The 16,532-nt window shown below is 45.3% G+C and overlaps 1 protein-coding gene across 1 annotated transcript in view; it reads right to left on the bottom strand.

Annotated features, from left to right (window-relative positions):
* Positions 1-2,527: 2,527 nt before the first annotated feature.
* The window catches only part of LOC142767677 (uncharacterized), a 79,453-nt gene continuing 65,448 nt past the window's right edge, over positions 2,528-16,532 (bottom strand). The window contains exon 4 of the transcript XR_012885094.1: positions 2,528-15,459. The gene's annotated coding sequence lies outside the window, so the exon portion shown is untranslated. The remainder of the gene's footprint in view (positions 15,460-16,532) is intronic.

Below are 16,532 nucleotides of genomic sequence, written 5' to 3'. Positions count from 1 at the left end.
TAACACTGTTCATCGGCGATGCCTTTCACGCACCGTAATACAGATAACAACACAACACTTACCAAAAAACTAAGGGCACCAACCGAAAAAGGTGCGGTTGCTCTACGTATAATTACTGAAGATCCTCCGCCGACGCTGCCGACTACGCCAGAATGAAATAGGAAAAACACAGATGCAGATCTGAAGTAGAAGTTTCTCGACCGGAAGACCAGACGAAGCCACATGGTAAAAGCGCAGTAAACCGACGTAACCGTGATCCGACGCCGCGGTCTATAGAACGCAAGGCGATTAACTATCGATCTTGAAGTTTTCATCGACGGCCACAACGTCACTGGTCTCGTCGATACTGGAGGCGACAAATTGTTCTGCAGTGGGTCGTTCCTCGCGAAGTTGAAAAAATGTTAGGACTGCTTGGAGAGGCTCCAAAATCCGCTCAGCTGGAGGTCAACAAGTAACGCACAGCTGGAAGCCACCAAGTAATCATATTCATCCCGTACGCTTCGCAGTCCTGTAGGATTATTCAAAAGATGCCATCCTTGGCATGTACTTCTTATGCCTCTAGGATGCAGTCATTGAACTGAGAACACAGTTGGTAACAGTATCCACAGGAAAATCACTACCACCGCGCACACCACCTGAAAGCCACGTCTTGAATGTCCTGGAGAAACAGGTCACCATTCCGCCTCGTTCTGCGTCATTATTTTACTCGACACCCTGCAATCAGCAGACCAGGAAAGCGTAGTTGATGGTAATCAGCATCTGTTCGTCACCCACGATGTTTTCGTTGCAAGAGGAATAGCCGAGCTGCGGGGAGTCAAAGAAACAGTTATGCTCATTGATTTCAGTAAAGAGACAAACACGAGAACAAAGGCACGACGGTCGCAAAGATCAAGAAAATTGTGGATGCCACCAGTGCATTCATCCTCAACGATTCCATGGAACGTACAACAAGAAACCAAGCCCCTCCTTAAGCTTCGGACGTTGTGTTGATGGGTTTACTAAAGGCTGACCCTACGAAGCGACCGTGAAGGAACAGGACAATATCCACCAACGTAGCGCAAAATGACGCTACGGCCGGTTTCGTCGACTGACCGACACGGCACAGAGATTGACCTCGTGGACAGTCGTCAACAAACAAGGGTTTATGCACGATATGCAAGATGTATCACAGTGCGACAATCACGGGCTCGCGAGCCGGCAGGAAACTCTGCAAGACCGGCCGAGTGTAGGCTTGTTGTGAGCCGCTAGGGCTATCAGACCAGGGACCGCTGCCAAGAGCACGTGCGAGAAGCCACCTGCTAGAGCAGCGCGTCATCCTTTCGTGCAAGCGAGCGAGCACCACGCGAAGGGAAGTTACCGGGGTAGGGACTGTCACGGGCGGCCAATAAGGACCGACGGTGCACCTTGACGTGTGCTATCATTGCATTATGGACAGGAGCGTGTTCTCGGCATGTTTGGACACAGGCCATTTTGGAAGAAAAGCCAACACTCGGCTTTCGTAGGGCAGATATGCTCGGCGCTGAGATATGCCCGGCGCTGAGAAGATAGGATGACTGAAAGGAATACAAAATCTTCGGCGGTACATTATAACAATTCTGTTGGAGAAGGAAGTCGGGGTTCACAGGATGAAAATGAGGGAATAAGAAAGATAGGGTCACTGAGGAAAAAAAAGATTGAATTAGGTGAAAGAAAGAAATAAGTGAAACAGAAAGAACAGAGACCGCAGGAAAATAATTGTAGGTAGTGAGAAATGGAGAAACAGAGACATGTAAAGACAAAGAAAAATAGAGAGAAAAACAAAAGAAAGAAATAAAAAAGCAGACAGGCAGCGAAATCAATTGTAAGAGAAGGAGGTCGGAAAAATGACCTCAACAATACAAAAAGAACGAGAGCAAGATTAGCAACGTTTGCTATAGTTTAGCAAGCGATGCGAAAGACTGACCTGAGAGTTTGAAAGCCTACCCAAGGCGCGTTCAGTTAGCAGACTACCAGACTTAGTATGATCGATTATTGTATGATTTAGGGCAAGCTTAGCAATTTTTTTCGGTCAAGGAGAAAGGACTGCATCTCTTAACACCCACGTGATTAGTAATTTTTTCGGAACGTTATTTACCCCAAGCTCCCTTCGCATCTCCCTCAGTCGATCAGAGCCATGCTTTAAGAATATTTACATGGAGATTTCGCTTTTCCTCTGTTAAATCTTTTCAACGCGAGAATGACATCCTTTGCATTACTCAACTCTCTACATGAAACATAGGTATTTTTTTCTACAACTTTATTATTAATGAACTTTCACCACAATTTTTTGTGTTTCCTGGTATTAAGATTCAGAGTTCAACTCGATTCGTATTCAGCAGCCATTTTCTTTCACCCATACTTTCTACAAAGTATGGTAAGAAAACCACAACCTTTATCTTGCTAGGAAGCGCAGCCACTATAACAAAGAACACACAACACAAGCGGTTGTGTGTTCTTTGTTATAGTGGCTGCGCTTCCTATCAAGATGGATGCTTACCAACTGGCCCGATACAATTGTTTATTGAGTCACAACTTTTACTTCCATTTTGTTGTAGACCCCTCTTCCACTTACGCTGATAACTACAATATCATTTCATCAATTTAGGAAAGATCTAAACATGTACTTCGTGCATAATAACCAGAAGATATATAGTTTCTTTATTTATTTGTGCTCTTTATTATTAGTGTATTTTGGATAAAGGTTGATTAGCTGTTGAACCCTTTTAGATGCGAAGCGGCTATTTAAATATATAGCCTGTGTGACGATGTCCGTTTGTATCTCAGTGCCAACGCGCCACACCGCGTTCTCCCCACCGCATTTGTTTGAACGGTCGGTCAAGTCGCAGTTGCGCGTTGACGGCACTCTCTTTCCCACCCGCAGCAGTTCCCTCACCTGCCGGCTCTAGCCAATACACCTATACTTGGCGCCAACTTCCTGTGGCAGCACAGCCAAGGCTACGAAGTCCCAACACGCGCTTTCTTACTACGCTTCTGCATGTAGTCCACAAACGTTTAATTTGGTATGATGCGTAGCATAATGGAAAGTATAAAAAGAACACATGTTAATAAGATGTTAAAGATGGTCTGTATTATTATTAGGAAGCATCACTTGGGCAGGTTTTTCATTATTTGCTGTTTCTAGTTTTGTTTTTTTGTGGTGCCATTTCACCTTTTAAATGCGAAGCATTTCTTAGCGAACCTCGGTGACTATGAGCGTATCTATTTATCTATCTATCTATCTATCTATCTATTTATCTATCTATCTATCTATCTATCTATCTATCTATCTATCTATCTATCTTTCTATCTATTTATCTACTAGCCACCTACGACTTTTAGCTCTCCTGGTCATTTCGATAATGGTGTCGATACCAAACTTGGCAATGCATAGCATAACTGTATGAAAAACATATTTGACTAGTCATAACATAAAAATTATGACAAGCATGTAATAAATGTCATGATTTACGTTTCGTGGTTCTGCACCTCTTGAGGTGGTTTCGTTCATTCACCTGCCATGTTGCGAAACTTGTATGGCATGACATCAATGCCTGGCGAACACAAGCGACAGACCCTAACATGAAAATCATAACATGCGTGTCATGTAACAACATGACTACATTCCACGCTCATGTAGCGCTCCCGGCCTTTTCGCTAGCGTTAAATATACCAAATTGGGTATTACGGTACGTGAATGGATGACGAAGGTATGTGGCTGGTACAAACATAATAATCATGAGGCGTGTGTCATGTAACAACATGACTACATGCCACACTCATGATGCGCTCGCGGCCGTTTTGCTAGCTTTACATATAAAAAATGTGTTATTACGTGACGCCAATGAATGATGTTTTATTTGGGTATTTGTTGTCCTATCTCGAAGAGCTTACAGCGTCGTGGCGACACGATGTCTCATCCTCCGGCTAGGAGGGACAATACTTGCGGGCATAGAAAGCCGGCCGGTCGGCTACTTGTTTGAGGATTAAAAGAGCGCCGCTCCCTCGTCAGCTCTGGCGTTGGTCACAGCAAGGCAGATGGTCTATAATTTTTTGTCTTACATTTGTTTACTCATATGTCATAATCGTGCTATCTCATGCAATCTCCTTCGTATTTTTTTTACTGTTGTTTTAAGTTTTTCGCCTCAATGGCATCTTTTGGTACTTGTCCATTCAAGTGTTTACTACCGTATTTGCTTTGTACAGGAGTATCCGATGCACTTCCTGGGACGTCCATCTGTTTATTCAATCCCTGTAACATTGCTCAACATTTAGTAATAAAAATTCTGATTCTTATTCTAGCCTCTGTGAAGAGAATGCATGTTCAACGAACAGCAAATAAATGCTGTAATTTTTATATTAAGAGAAGCGCCAATAGGCCAGACGTCACGCTCACAAATAAAATGATTTCTTGCGAAATAATAACAAATGCTTGTTGAAACAAACGTGATGCCACAGTTGTATTCCCTATGCCCGGAAGACATGATTGTATTCATTCAGTCAACCCCCATTATTTCCGGTGCAGGAAATATCTTTGATCCATTGCGTTGATCTATAAACACTGCAGAGCATGTTTCACCGCTGTTACATACGTGGACGATTTCTAAAAGTTACACCCGCACCGACGAGCTAAGTACCACCGCACCTAGGCAGTTGAACTACCAATGCACGTGCATGTTTGCGTGAATGCGCCTTACAAAATACTGATGGATTCGCAGCCTTTGCTAATGGACCGATTCGCATCCCGTGTACGGGCCTTATTTAAAGGTACCTATAATTTTTGTTGCAGATGAGCTTGCGTAAGAACCGAGGTAACGCTGGGTACTAGCAGAGGCTGACTGAGGTTATCATCAAAAGGATAATTGCAAACGGCATTTGCAATATACCCCACTACGTAGATGAAGGAGCGATACGTATAAGTGGAGGAAGTCCATAAATTTGCCGACATGGTGGTATGTAGGTTGTGCGATGTTCTCGCTGTGAAAGCAGTCGTCTGGCAATGCGAACACACCTATAGCTACTGATCCACTCGGTGGGTATGCGCCCCATCTTAGTGTATGTGACAAGGCAGGCAGAAGATGTTGAGGAGCGTCGCAAAGATATGCACATTTTGCGAGTAATTGCCCGGTGCATGCTTGTTGTAAACAAGTGGCTCTCTTCATTTAGCACGATAACGTTAGAGAGCTTGTGTCACAGAAATTCCGCCGTCAGCGTCAGCCGCATTGGTTGTGAGCGAGAAATTGTCCGTGAGCGAAATATTGAGAAAGAAGGAAACAAAATAAGGTATAAAATATTAGGTTTCCCTGAGGATAAAACCTAGGCCGTTCGAGTGGTGAGCGGCTGTCCTACCGCAAAGCTGTCCTAATAAGCAGCTGTCCTACCATAAAGAACACTATACCATATATGCCATGTAGTGGATTATAAATGTTATGTAGTGGAAGAAGTCTTCTCAACGCATTTTTTTCGACAGGTGGTACGACGAAAACGATCCCATTCGGCGATTTTTAGGCACATTTGGGAGGCCAAGAAACTACGTCAAAAAAGGCCAAAATAGTGCAGCCATGGCCCCTAAAACGCACAGGAATTTTCAAACAGCTCTAAAGATGAAAAACTATGTTCATCTTCCTCAAAACATATCATGCTTTTCCAGAGTCGTTGATCAAGCAAACAGCAAACGCTAGATAATGTGCTGCCATCTGTGAGGTATTGTGAGACTGTTTATGATATCTGATATAGGGAGCACGTGGCGTGTAACCTGGAGGCCATGTGACTCTTGCTTTAGATCACTCGGCAAGAATATTTCAGCTGTGTGAACACCGAGGCTATCCGCTACCCTATAATGTTCTGCTTCGCTGGAGCCTGTAAGATGGAGCCATAAGCTTTCCCCCTTCTTCCTTTCCCCCTCTTCTTGGTGTAGAAAAGCCCAGGGCTGTAGGAAAGTAGTGGTGCTCATTTATCGTCGCTTTAACACCCTCACCGCACCGTCAACATCTTCCCTTCTCCCCCCCTTTTTCGCGGCGCCGCTCTATGCGTGTCGCTTGGTTGATATCACGTGATTACTCGGTTTTCTCAGATATAGAAACCATCGCTCATGTGCCAGATATGCTTTGCGGAATTCGCCAGCAGCTTACTACGGTTTTTAGAGCTTTAACCGTCGTCGTTCCGGCGAGCCATCTATCGGCACGCCGCAAACGAGTACATAATCGGTTCCTCCCCACCAAACTCTCGCTTCGCGCCATTTGCTCACCTAAAGTGTTCTTGCGCCGTGCTTTTGACCAAAAACCTGTATGTAACGTTCGCGCTTGGGCGTGTGTTTGTGTGTTTGTGTGCCACCAACCGCTCACGCTTGCACGCGCGCGCGTTTGTGTGCGTGTGTTTGTGCATGTGTGTGTGTGTGCGTGTGCGTAACAAAACATATTAGTAAGTATGCACTTAGCGGTTGAAGGGTGCACTAGGGGCTGGATTTCGCAATCTCGACCAACTCCTAAAGGCGAAGCTTAAAGATACCCCAATTTTTTTCGTGGCTTACCATAAATAACTTCTGCCATGGAGCTAACAGCTAACCCCTAAATATTCCGCGTGTATAATTTTCACATGCTTGTTTCTTGAAGCGCCGTCTGAAATGTAACTCTCTAACTTTCGGCATCAGTGACTGAATCGACCCCAAGCAATCAAGGACCAAATAACCACCGTGGTCCACCATCATCCCTCCGCATTCGCCATTGTCACCTCCACAGTGGCGAAATTCCTCATGTAACACCTTTCAAAGCTTCTGATCTCAATACTATTCCATTGTTAAAAATTGCCCAGAATTTAATATTCGCAAGCATAGTGCAAGTTACATTTCCGAATTGCTCAGGGGTAAAATCAATGGCCGCCCCTCGCCACAGTTCAGCGGCCTCCGTGTGGCGGTGAATAATCCTTGCCACTATCGGAGAAGCATGGCGTAGTACATCCACTCCATCCACATTAAGGAGAGCATAGCGCGAAACAGCGCCTCCAACACCCCACTCGTTACAGCTTCTTTGCTCGTTACCTGTCGACGCCTCTTCCCTTCCTCAATAGCACCCCACTTCTGGCAACGCCGAGTGCTACACACTAAGCATTCACGTCCACTGGTGCTGGAGAGCACACGTCGTGACGCAGATTGAAAGAACAGAGGCGCGAGCGAGCAAACAAGAAATGAGCATGCATTCATGCAACCTGCTGAGGCGAATCTACAGAGGCGCTGCGGAACGCTCCCACCCTGCCTCCTTCTACAAACAAAGAGCGGTGTCCGTACGTGCGAACCCCATGGGCGGTACCGGTGTGGATGCCGACTATGGTAATGCCAAAGAAGAAGTGGGTGCGCAAAAACACTTGTCCATCCTCGAAGCAAACGCGGCGCCACGCTCGCATTCTTTGAAAGTTGCGCCTACCCTCGCAGGTACGTTGCGTTGCTGGAGAATCGGCACATGCGATCAAACAGGCTGTGAAGAAGATCTTGGCCCAGCGCTCGGCTAAGGGAGCGACGGGATTTATGTGTGCTGAGTAGGCGCCCTTCTATTGTGGCGTCTCTGAGAGAGCGGGCATATAAACGGCATCGAGGCGCGTGTTACTAGCACTCAATTGATTCTGAAGAGCGCTCAAGAGCGCAGGTAGAGACATATGTTTTCAAGTGTCTGTAAAGGGCATAGTGCGCGCGCGCATGTCTCAAGATTGCCCTACTCAGATAGTAAACTGCTGCGTATAATAGCTGCGTACTGGTGTACAATACTCAACTGCATGCATTTATACTATACAGCCGTGTACATAAGTTCACTGTGCGTTGCAGCGACGACAAGTCGCGCACGAAGATCGTTAACAAGTTAAATATTAGTACAAACGGGCTTAGCTCTACTGTGGTTGCTGGCGATCGCTTAGCCCAAGTGCCAAATATCCAATGCGTCAAAACTTTAGGGAATTTCATTGATGACAATGGGAGCACGAAACTAAATTTCTTGCATACTATGACTCACCCTGCCCAGGTGATCTTGTGGCTGAAGAACTGGCTTCTGACCCACAGGCCGCGGGATCAGATCACGGTTGCGGCTGTTGCATTTTCGATGGAGGCGAGAAGTAAGTAGGCCGATGTGCTAGGATTTGGGCACACGTTAAAGAACACCGGGTGGTCGAAATTTTCTGAGCCCTCCTTTAATTCGTCTCTCATACTCATATAGTTGTTTTGGGACGTTCAACCCCACATATCTATCAAGAACAGTAGGGCTCACATGAATCGTTGTTTACACTCCAACTGTGTTTCATCGATGATTCTTCAAGAAACTGAAGCGTCGCTTTCCATATCGAATTGCGTCGAACTTTGCTCTTTCTTCTTTGACAAAAAACAAAGCAAAAACATTGAGTTTTTGCTTTGTTTTTTCAAGGGCCTACTGTTCTGTTCAGTCGTATGCCCGATTGAGCACCATCATATATTTGCGATGGACTAAGCAACCAGAACTTTCAGATTGGCTTTACTTTCTTTTACGCTAATTATTGCCGCAGTTGCTTGAAATGCTTGGTCACGTTGAATTAGCACAGTTATTTGTCTCAATGTTCATTCAGGATAATTATACATCACAAGGTATACTGTCGTGATTAGTGGTGGCGCTGCGTATGGCTCTCGGGTAAGGTTACCTGCGGGTATCTTGTTTGCAGTCTGTAATGCGCACCATTTTGGAATAGCAGTTTTCAGGCACTCCACGTGGACGATAATTGTCAGATGGTGCAATAATGCTTTAAAAATATTTGACCAGACGAAATTTGTATTGTACTCAAACTTGGTATATCACCATAATCACAAGGTACAGCATGAATTCTTTCTTCTAATGAGGCAGCTATGGGCGCAATAACATATTTGCTATGTTCGAACTTGCCGACGCGATGGAGATAGAGAGAGAGAGAGAGAGAGAGAGCACTGCAAGGAGATAAGGAGACAGGTGGCGCGTCAGCAAACTCCAAGTGTGTTTGCGATGCTTAACCAAGCAATAAACTAAAGCAGCCAACAGCGGCCTGCAAAGAGCAAGCAGGGTGGTGCGCATGAACGTTGAAAAGCAATCTTTATTTTTACCACCTCACAGCAGACCTAAGGAGCCTACTGCTGCTATTGCTCACCGACGCAGTAAACTATGCGATAAATAACGTTGATAATATTGCCAAGTTCCTTTCCTCAAGTTTTGTTATCAGCCTTTTACACTACGTTCAGCGCAAACCGCGCCCACGATGTTCGAGAAGCTTCGAGGCTTTAGTAGATTGTTTTTTGTTTTTGTTAAGATTACACCCACTAAGCGATGAGCTGGCCGACCAGCTTTGGGCCGTCTGGAGAGCTGAAGATGCCACCCTGGTGCAAGGACTTCGAGCGGTCACCTTAGGCACCGCCATCGTAATCGACGGAGAGTGGGAGGGGACAGAGTTTAACACCTTCTTCCCCCACCTCGCTCGGTAAAACTGCCGGACTTTTAGGCACCGCCATCATAATCGACGGAGAGTGGGAGGGGACAGAGTTTAACACCCTCTTCCCCCACCTCGCTCGGTAAAACGTCCGGAGTTTATTCATTCAATCATTCAATCATTCATTCGGGAACATCATAGATTATTCGGGAACCTACATCGCCGCTAGAGATAACGCTAGAATATTCGAGGGCAAGGGTATAATTGCCGTCAAGCCTCGCCGCTTGTAAGTTGATCGACGGCCGACGCTCCGGTCGCAGCTATCAATCTAATACTGCTACTGTAATCCGACTTTCGCTTTACTGGGCACAGGTTCGCCCAAATAAACAGTTTGTTATTCGACTCTTAGTATGCTTCATTCGTCCACGTCATGACCCCGTGACAATGTATCCATCCCTGTCTGCTTTACGTTGAGGCCTTTCGAGGGCTGGAAGCCCAATTTCAGGAAGAGAAGTGCTGCGTCGCAGATGTATGTATGTATGTATGTATGTATGTATGTATGTATGTATGTATGTATGTATGTATGTATGTATGTATGTATGTATGTATGTATGTATGTATGTATGTATGTACCTGCAAGGGCGTGTGCGTAAACAGGCGTTTGGTGTGTAGCGACACAAGGGACCCGAGCTAACGGGGGGGACAGCAGTCTCACCAGAAAAGAATTGGCCACCCTGGTACAGTTTCTGGCCACTACCTCCCACATGCATACGTCAAATAACTCGCGGCCCTCAGTCCCCAGCAGCTGCGAAGCAACTGACCACGGCGGTGGTCAGATCTGCAACGCAGCAGAGGGTGCTGAGGGAGACCGGGCAAAAGGAGACCAGGCAGTAGGAGAATATGGCATCGGTTCTAGAAATGCCAGAGGAGAACTACCAGTAGAATTTGCAGAACGCAATAAATTACGTATTTTCAATGCCTCCTACCGAAAACGAGGAAACCGTAAGTGGACATGGAGGATCCCTAATGGCGAAATTAAGAACTAAATAGGCTTTATAGTGAATGCACACCCAGGCATCGTGCGGGATGTGGAAGTGGTTGGCAAGGTACAATGCAGTGACCACAGATTGGTACGGTATCGAATTCACCTAGACTTGAAGAAGGAATGACAGAAACTGATGCGCAAAAAGCCAATCAATGAGATAGAACTGAGAGGAAAAGTACAGGAATTCAAAGTCTCGCTTCAGAAGAGGTACTCGGCTCTTATTGAGGAAACCAATCTTAGCATAGATACAATGAATGATGATCTGACGAGTATCATTATGGAGTGTTAAGTGGAAATTGGAGGCAGGGTAGTTAGAAAGGACACTGGCAAGCTCGCCCAGGAAACGAATAATCTTATTAAGAAGCGTCAAAGCATGAAAGTCTGAGGTACAACAGACAAAATAGAACGGTCAGAGCTTTCGAAGTAGAATAATAAGCGTAGGGTACGCGATGTAAAAAGGTGTAACATGAACAGAATTGAACACGCTCTGAAAAACGGAGGAAGCATCAAAGCAGTGAAGAGGAAACTTGGGATAGAGAAAAATCGGATGTATGCACTGTGACGTCCCCGCAAACACGTACTGAACCCTGGTCCTTTCAAGACGTTTACGCTCGTTAATTGAACCCACGCATTGAAAAAAAGGAAAAGAGAACCTTCGGTGTAACGAATGGGCATTCCGGAGTGGAGTACCTGGAAGGATTATTTCTACTGTTCTTGCGGTCCCCCCCCCCCCCGCGCAAACACGAGGACCGGGCGGCGCGTTGTTGTCTACAGACAGTGTGACAGTGTATGGTGGCAATAATCCGCGCGCACCCTTCAGATTTGTGGCATGAGGGAGCAGCAGAGCACCTTTTGTTGGTTCGGGGAATGCGACCCTGCCGCAGCGCCTGTGCCCGGTCCGGTCTGACTTTCCGTCAGCCTCCGTGGCTCCAGGACTCATTACTGCGTTCTGCGCGGATGGCCATCCGTGGCGTTGAATGACGAAGAAGGCACGGCTACGGAGAATTTCGCGGGAGACACCGAGCTGCATGGAGACGTCGAGACTCGTTCTAGACATCGGCTCATCAAGTACCAGAAACCGGGGCAATTGGTTCGGCCGAAAGGTTTTCGGCACAACACTGCAAACTCCGGACGTTTGCCATTGCAAACGACGCACTTTGTCGGAAGCATCGGGACCATTGTTCACCCGTAATTAAAATGTCTTGGGACAGCTCGCCCATCTCTCTCTCTGAGGCTTGAGTTTGTACATTGTTACATGCTCGGCTTTGTTTGGCAGGGGGTTTTCTACTCGTGTGGGCTGCGGGAGCGGCCGTCGAAGACGACACACTCCGACTGACAAGAAAATATGCCGCGTCGATAGTGGTGATTGGTTGGGTGCCCCAGTAGGGCGGAGTCGGGTCCTACGAAAAGGGACTACGAGAAGAAGCGAGAAGAGTGAGAGATACGATGCAATGAGCCCGAGATGGTAGAGGGACGGAATGGAAAAGGAAAATAACGGTGCGAAGAGATAGCGATGAGAGGCGATGAGATGATGACTGGGGCAAGGACGGTACGATGAGGAATGAAAGTTAGGGATAGGAGGCGAGTGAATGGAGCGTTACAAAAGAGGACTAAGATGGAAATCACTGAGAGGCACGACAAAGGTGACGATGACGAAGACAATGAAGACGCTGACGAATTGGACAATGACCCCACCAAGAAGCCCTGAGCCCGACTCGAACAGCCAGCTCCGAGGCCCCCGTCAATATGAACATTCTGTGAGACGAACTTCACCTCTCTTAATTAAACGAGCTTTGCCGGAAGGGATGCGGCCTGTTGAGACATTGCGTGGTTTTATTCATGGATAACTTCATCATTTGTGTCGTCGTGTGTTTTCTTTATATATGCATACACTTCAATTGTTGCAGTTACTTTCTTTATGTGCCTGCCCTGTGTCGAACGTCGCGAGTGTCTAAATCAGGTGTTATAATTTTGTGTAGAGGTTGATGTACGCGGGTTGCAGTTAGCAAAAAATAAAATGAATCAGTAAACAGGATCAGATCGTAGCGTCTCTTACTTCCCGGCCCCAGCACGAATCCCTGTCTGTGGAAAGTGATTGAGACAAGTGTCCAAGAGGGAACCGAACAGAAAATGGGTTGAGTGTTCTTCCCTCTCTTTGGTAATCGGTGGGGTAGCAGGGGAAGTCTCAGCGCTAAGGGACAAAGAAGGCAAAATTACTACCGATATGGATAGGATAGTTAAAATGGCACAGGCGTTTTACAGAGATCTGTAGAGTAGCCGGGACAACCACGACCTTAATACTATAAGATCTAGCAGTAACCCAGATGACACCCCACCTGTAATGATAGAAGAAGTCAGAAAAGCCTTGGAAAGCATGCATAGAGGCAAAGCTGCTGGTGAATATCAGGTAACGTCAGATCTGCTGAAAGATGGAGATTGATGGTGTTAGAAAAACTAGCCACCCTGTTTACAAGGTGTCTCCTGATGAGAAGAGTACCAGAGTCTTGGAAGAATGCTACCATCATCTTAAGACATAAAAATGGAGATGACAAGGACCTAAAGAATCACAGGCCGATCTGCTTGCTCACTGTAGTATAGAAGCTATTTAAAGATAATTGCTAACAGAGTTTAAAAAACATAAGAATTCAATCAACCAAAGCAACAAGCAGGATTTCAAACAGGCTACTCAGCAATCTGCCACATTCATACTATCAATCACGTAATAGAAAAATGCTCAGAATATAACCAACCACTATACATAGTCTTCATAGACTATGAGAAGGCGTTTGATTCAGTAGAAATACCAGCAGTCATGCAGACACTGTGGAATCAAGGCGTCGATGAAGCACATATAAACATTCTGGAAGAAATCTACAGGGAATCAGCTGCTACCAGAATGCTTCCTAAATAAAGCAACGGAATACCAATCAAGAAGGGTGTAAGGCCGGGAGACACAATCTCCCCAATGCTATTTACCGCTTGCTTACAGGAGGTTTTTGGAGGCCTAGATTGGGAAGAATTGGAGATAAGAGTTAAAAGACAGTACATTAGTAACCTGTGTTTCGCCGGTGACATTGCATTGCCGAGTAACTCAGGGTAAGAATTGCAACTCATGATTACGGAGTTAGACAAGGAGAGCAAAAAGGTAGCTATTAGAATTAATCTGCAGAAAACGAAAATTATGTACAAGAACCTCAGAAGAGCTTCAGCGCTTCGAGAGATGTAGTAGTGCACCGGAAGTTGCAAACGACTAAGTATACTTAGGACAGGTAATAACCACGAGTCTCAAATAACTAGAAGAATGAGAATAGGGTGGAGAACATTTGACAAGCACTCTTAAATCATGACAGGAATATTGCCACTGTCCCTCAAGAGTAAGGTATATAACAGCGGCATCTTGCCGGTAGTTAGCTACGGAGCAGAAACTTGAAAACTTACAAAGAGGGTTCAGCTCAAATTGAGGACGACGCAGCGAGCAATGGAAAGGAAAATGGTAGGTGTAACCTTGAGTGACAAGAAGAAGGCAGAGTGAATCAGGGAACAAACCGGGGTTAAGTATATCATAGTTAAAATCAAGAAAAGGAAATGGACATGGGCCGGGCATATAGCGCGTAGGCAGGATAACCACTGGTCTTTAAGGGTAACTGACTGGATTCCTAGAGAATGCAAGCGTGTTAGGGGTGACAGAAAGTTAGGTGAGCAGATGAGATTAAGAGGTTTGCTGGTATAAACTGGCTGCAGCAAGAACAGGACCGAGTTAACTGGCGGAACATAGGAGAGGCACTTGTCTTGCAGTGGACCTAGAGGAGCTGATAATGATGATGACTCCTTTGATATGCTGTGATTTTTTGTAATTTTTAGCTGTGAACCAATGATGCTTCTACGCAGTCTATACAAAAACTATATTATAAACAAGCTCTAATATTTTGCCTTTGTTCCGGACTCGAAGAACAACTATGAGCAGTCAGTTGAGCCCACAACGTAGAAGAAAATTTAGCCTACTTTCCCTACGTGGGTGACCTGCAACGCTCCAGAGTGCATTTCGAGAGGCTACAATCAAGTATTGTCATCCATCAATTTCGCTATGTTTTATTTGCTCTCGGGATATATATCGCTATATGAAAAAACAATAGGGTTTGCATTGGCTAAAGGCTGTTCATTATTATTGCGACGTTTTTGTTGTGCTTTTGGACCTACGTTTCTGAGTTACTGAAGTATGTCTTCAGATAAGTGACCATTCTGTAATATTTTCAACTTTACGTAAACATAGAGGCTTCACGCTGCTTTTTTGCATAATGTCTGTACGTTTTACTAACGGCAAAGAGATTCTGCAGCTGCTTTTGCGATCTGTAAGGGCGCTGAACAAAACATTATGACTACTTTTCTTACTTCCGTCAATTACAACAGCCAGAACGTGCAGTCGTATGTAGTACGAAGCAAGCCATAAATTTCTGTACTATAGCACGTGCACTAGCGTGATGCTTTGGGAATATTGTCAACTATTTGTGTGTAGAATGTTAACGAGTGTAGAAACACCACTGATGAGAGAAGTATTTATTGGGGAGCTAGAGATGTTTGTCGGGCTTTACCACCGATGAGTTACACTATCTTCAAGTTCTCATTATTATCAAACAGCAAATAAACTGAGCATTTATTTTACTGCTTTCGCTGTAAAATAGACAACCCTTACTGTTTCGACGAAACGCGCTTATTTCAAGAACGAACTTAAAACTCAAATAAAGCACTTTGTAGATGAAATAAATGACGCCTCACGGGTGCCTTGTCCATAATGTAGACACTCAGCTGCGCCGGGGTCGTATACATACACAGATCACTGCAATATTGCCATGTCATCATTTTATTGTCCCTAATAATGAGGGCATGGGGCAGTAAAGACCCAGTCGTAGCATCAATTACACTTACCTTTCCAGTAGCGGATGGTGCCTGCTTGGGTGCTTCAGAGAACTCAAGTATAATTTGCGTAGACAGTTCACCTGCGCAAACAGTGGTTGACACGCGTCAACCATTGAGCAAAAGCGAGCAACGCCACAAAAGTGCTGTGAACCACCCCTCAGGATTGCGGAAAAAAATATTTAAGTTTTAACGGAAAGCAGGAGTGCGTCTATGTTGGTGTTACAAAATATGAAGAACCAGTGAAATGACGTGTTCACGTGTTGACTTCTCCTGTTAGGTGATGGCCGGTATGTTCCAACGTGACGCCAATGGCTCGCCATTACAACGTGCTAGTTAAAACCATATTTTCTGAATTATTTCTTTTTGACAGAAGTCATGGGGCTGCTACCCATTGCAAAGAACGGGTCGTGTGGCAGTGGCCGTTGGGAAGGAGGTTTGAGTGCCTCTGTAGTTCACGACGCTTGGACCCGCAAACAGTGCAGCTCGTGTTAACAGTTCTCAGTGAGTATGGAGTGCGACAAGTTGCGAACACAGTTTTGTGCAACATCGGGCGCTCCAAATCATCTACCCAAGCAAGCAACATAGTTCCAGCGACACCAAGTCAGAGCGCTTGCGTAAACCACTCCATGCGAGACTTTTTTTTCTTTTTGGCTTATCAGTGGTCAGTACTAATCATGCGTGCGCTACGTCCATGATAACCCGTTAGGCCGAGATCATCTGTTCTACACGAGTTGCAAATATAGAGCGGACCAATATTGCAATACCGTTCGCGTACTTTGTTCGTTTTCAATAATGCCTGTGTATTTCCATTTGTAACATAAAACAATGCTTCCAATGGAAGTTGTCAGCATATTTCGCCACTGTTTTCTTCTACTGAGACTTTTTAGCTCCTATTTTGTGTAATTACCCATACCTTGTTCATTACTAATGCGAAAGCAGTTATACAGACCCTGTCAGTTGGATTTTGCTTACGGTGTCGGCGTCAATGTCGATGTCATCGTCATTCACCGTATATGTTTGCTTATCTATATATATGAAAATGCTAAACGGAAAAAAATAATCCAGACGAAAATTGCAGCATATACATGGAGTGAATGATGGAGGTAGGGGCGAAGCATTCGTCCGTCTAGTCGTTCTTGCTTCCGTCCGTCCA

Source organism: Rhipicephalus microplus, chromosome 7, assembly GCF_043290135.1.
Source record: "Rhipicephalus microplus isolate Deutch F79 chromosome 7, USDA_Rmic, whole genome shotgun sequence".
Classification (NCBI taxonomy): domain Eukaryota; kingdom Metazoa; phylum Arthropoda; class Arachnida; order Ixodida; family Ixodidae; genus Rhipicephalus; species Rhipicephalus microplus.
This window is presented reverse-complemented; position numbering and strand designations above follow the sequence as displayed.